The following is a 4,525-nucleotide window of genomic DNA, read 5'->3' as shown; positions in this document are numbered from 1 at the left end:
GAGATAGAGAGCGAGAGAGAGAGAAAGTGAGACGTACTTCCGCGAGCGTGTTCGAGCTGGAGGAATCGGACGAACGATTTCAAACCGGCCGCCGTTTGATCTTGTTGCGTTCGAGCAACGGAGAGTTGGATAATCTCTGGTGAATTTCTGCGGAAGCGATGCCTCTTGTTGCATGTCAGGAGGTCATTATAAATTCATCTCCAGTCACGCTCCTTTAAGTGCTTCTGACCCCTGTGCTCTGTTATTCTAAGTACGCTTAAAGGACTTACGCGCTCCTCAGCGGCCGCAACGGGACTTTTGTGTTCTGGCTTCGTGTGTTCTACCGGGACACAGGTACTCGACGAGTTTCGTCGATCGATGACAGCTAGTGACAAGAGGCCTTTTCGTTTACGCTGTATGTCTAATAGACCATATCGTTGCTTCGTACACGAGTACAGGAAGGTGATATGATTTACGAAGCAATTAGGGTTTGAAGATTGTTCATTAATAAACGTAAATTTGCGGTTTTAGTTGCTGTTTTATTTATACGTTAAATGACTGTCCATTTTTACAATACGAAAATACTCGTAAGAATTAATCGTTGATTCTTTATCGAATCCTATTCTTTTCAAATTAATTGAAAGATTAGTAGAAGTAGGATACGATAATTCTTAGTACGTGGGAGTTTCTTATTTATTGGTACACAGAAAATTTTGTAAAATAAGCTTCGTAAACTTTCTACAACATTCGCGATCAGTATTTGATATGCCTTTTCGTGTATAATGGATTTTTTTATCCTTTTATAAAAATATTCTTAGTTTACATACAAAACCTGTACATATATTTCATGGAAGTGAAACTTGTTTTCATAGTCTGAACTATGCTCAGTTTCCCGTTGCAGAAATATTACATTGGACATTGATAATCCATCTGCCTCTAACATAAAAGTCAATGTAATCAAATTGTGTATTTACAATAAACAATCTATTTGGCTGACAAAAGCAACTATAAAATGTACAGATAGGCCATTTATCACATACTGGGAAACCACACCTACGTATTCGAACATCGAAAGCTTAAATTCCCATTATGAAAAGAAATTCTCTTACTTGAATAAGAATATCTTTCTATCATTTCGAACAATGGAGGTCGTAAACGAATAGTCTAACTAATAGAGTGACTATCCGACAAACGAAAGATCAGAGATCAACTCCTAGTCCATTAATCCCATCGGTCGAATCTTTTTTTCATGCTCAAAGACAATAAGGCAATTCTACACCTATAATGACAATCATTTGTTTCCGTACAATATACGACGAACAGAAGCAAATAAATTTAGCCGTACACGTGGCGTAGTGTGACAGGTCTCGAAAGGCTATTACGAAACGCAGAATCATCCTTCAGAAACGCGTATGTGTACCCTCCCATCGTCATCGTGCACGGCTCGTGTATAGTAAACTGGACGGGCATTAGGAGTTTATAACGTATTAAGGTGTATTACAAGAATTGAAATGTTTATATTCATCGTAAATATTTTATTATAACGTTATATCTTGTTATTATGTTGCTACAAATAGACACAGACATACATGAAATTTTTTTGTGCTTTTTCCTTTTCCATGTACATATATTGCTTATCTGGTAATGTTGCTCCATAATTTTGTCGTAATATTAATTAAGCTATTAAGTAATCAAGCGCGCAAAATAATTTTTTATTGATTTATTTACATCCTAATTATCAAAATTTAATCTTTCCTTTGACAAAGGGATGTTCGTATATTTGATTCTATGATCGAAAATTACAGAAATCTAAAAATGACGTTTACGTTGTTATACTGCGATTAATCAACTTTTACGTTTCCAATTCACGAAAATATTTTCATAGTAATAAAATTGCTTACAGTCGTTTCAGTATCGTTTCATATCGTTTCTCTCTTCGATGTTTGATGGTTGCTCGACGAATGTTTTTTTAAGGTATCTTTTTCTTCTTCGTGTTTTATTCTATGCGTCATTTTTACTTTATCCATAAACTTTGTGAAGAACACGTACAAAAATCTCTAAAAATCTAGGAATTTATATTTGACAATGTAGTTGTTTCATGCCTATCTTCCTTTCTCGTCTCTTCTTCATGTATCATTTCCGTTCTGTCTTTGAGTGTTTCATGAGAAGAGTAAAAATTTTGCCAAAACACGAAATTTCTTGTACTTAACATCGTCAGTTTGCGTCGCCAATAGTTTTTCAGTTAACGATGTTTCTTCTAAGAATCACGCGTGCGTTTGATCAGGTCTCGTCTATCAGACGGATTCCCGTGAAAGGCTAGTTCTTCCTGATCGATTTCGCAAACACCATTTTCCGTACTATTGCGTGCACTGGTCCAGCTAGGTTCGTGGGCGAACAAAACCGGGCTACATAGAACACGTGGATAATAATAGTGATTACTCACTGGTAATGAGTCGAATTAATCATCCTGAGACGAGATCATTCGATGGACTTTCGATCTAAATGTCGTGCTGGTGGATGAGGTAAATCCGTCATTGCGACATCGCCAGCAACATCTTAGAAATGATTCGCCGCGTGATATTCCACTACGCGAACAATTGCACGTCGGTCACGGAGATCTAGAGTTTTTTCTTTTTTGCAATTACCTGGTATAAAGAGTCTTTAATACCTTATAAACTGGTACTTTATAAACGATGAATTACACTTGTATTTAGTACGCTTGTATTTGATAAATCCGTGGTTTTGTTTATATAGGGTACGGTTCTTCCCTTTAAATTTGAGAATCTAATTCGGATGATTATTTAAAGAAATTTTATCATATTTACATCATGATCCAACGGTTGGCCATCTGATGTAGTTTCTATTTGCCAATCATCTTCCCATTGCCAAGCCATGGATGGCAATCTTACTTTATCTCTGCTACGGTCAACTGTACCATCTTGATTAGAAAAATTATACCTATCTGTAGATAATAATCTCCCATTAAATCCTTCTAAAGGAAGCCAACGCCGTAAATATTGTATTTGATTAAAATCTGAATAAATATTACATGTAAGCATAATTGTAATCACCAGTTTTTCAACGACATTTTAAACATACTTCATTTTCATATATTTCTTCTTTGATTCTTATAGGTAAATCTAAGCCATGCACGTGTACATGAACTTGACGATCGCCACCTATAGCCCACATAAAATGTGGTACGTCTGATAATTGTTTAAACTCCAGACCCAAGTATAATACATGAATTCATCTAATGGCGGATAAAAGAAACTTTAAAAAACAGTTGCCGTAAAAAGACTTTTGAATATACATATATCATACGTATATAGATTAGATGAATTTTATCAGATAAATATATATCAATGATCAATTGTTTCGTGGATTTATAACCATCTACTAGACTGATTTAATCAATATTTTCGATCTGTCTGACATGGACTAACTTTATTCTACTTCTTTCACAGCTAATCGCAATAGTTATATGTTTCATTATTTCAAAGTCGTACGGATTATCACTTCTAGAATTAAAAAATTATTCGATTAAACTTATTTACAGTTTCTTGTACAATAATCATGCAATACGTTATTATCCAGATGGAATATAAACTCATATCTAAGCCTAAAATCATGTAAAGAAATGACAGAATCATTTCGCTTATTCATAATCTTAATATAACGAATATATGACAAACGTAATCGATAATTATCAAAGAGATCGTAAGAATACTCTGATTATTGCTAATGTCTACTGAGATCTTCGTAAAATTCAATATTTATGCACCTACCTTATTATAGTAAATAAATATAAAAATGGTATATTTATAATCGATGATAGGACAACATTTAATACATTCGACGCTGTTATTCGTCGTCGATGAGATCACATAACGAATGTGTAAAATATACACAACACTCGATATAAACCAGATGGTGTAGAATTGTAGTAGTACAACGTTACTTCTACATTTCACTGTTCATTTTAATTTAAAATAATACAATCCTACGAACGTGGTAATGTTTCTTATCGATCCGTTAAATTTAATTTCCAAAGAAAGTGTATTTCATACGCGCCAACCTAATATTATACATCGTTAAGTATATCAGCGTAATTAGTCAAGAGACTCGCATTCTTGGATATTCGTGTGGTCGCGATCGTCGGAGAAACGTAACACACTGGCGGCTACAAATGTCCCGTGATTCACGCACCACGTGTACCCAGGAACGTACATACGCAGATGGCGTATAAGTAAGTACTTACGCGTTGTCTGTTCGAAGCTCGTGTCGCGTGCTTGCTTTCCGCGGACTTTCCGGGAACGCCTTCCCATTGTCGTGGTCGGTGGCGTTGCTCGGATCCCGGATACGCGATTGTTCGTTTTACTGGCGGTCCTCGCCACCGATGAAAAATTATGGTACACGAATTAAGAGACTTCCTTTTAATTTTTGCGCGGCGCCGGCGATTGTACTGTAAAAGGATAGATGACGGCCAACCGATATCGTCGTTTTTCCTTTGCGGTCTGCTCGCGAAAACGCACAAAGGAGGCTG

At 35.9% G+C, this 4,525-nt stretch overlaps 1 long non-coding RNA gene across 1 annotated transcript; it reads right to left on the bottom strand.

The window, feature by feature from the left end:
• Positions 1 to 1,302: 1,302 nt before the first annotated feature.
• LOC125385390 lies at positions 1,303 to 4,324 on the bottom strand. Its single transcript, XR_007224587.1, has 3 exons — positions 3,079 to 4,324; positions 1,881 to 3,013; positions 1,303 to 1,788 (listed from the first exon to the last, which is right to left on the bottom strand). It is a non-coding gene; the product is annotated as an uncharacterized LOC125385390 (long non-coding RNA).
• Between the last annotated feature and the right edge of the window lie 201 nt (positions 4,325 to 4,525).

The sequence above is a fragment of the Bombus terrestris genome, chromosome 7 (genome assembly GCF_910591885.1).
Source record: "Bombus terrestris chromosome 7, iyBomTerr1.2, whole genome shotgun sequence".
NCBI classification, from domain to species: Eukaryota; Metazoa; Arthropoda; class Insecta; order Hymenoptera; family Apidae; genus Bombus; species Bombus terrestris.
Note: the sequence above shows the minus strand (reverse complement) of the source record. Positions and strands in the feature narration are given on the sequence as shown.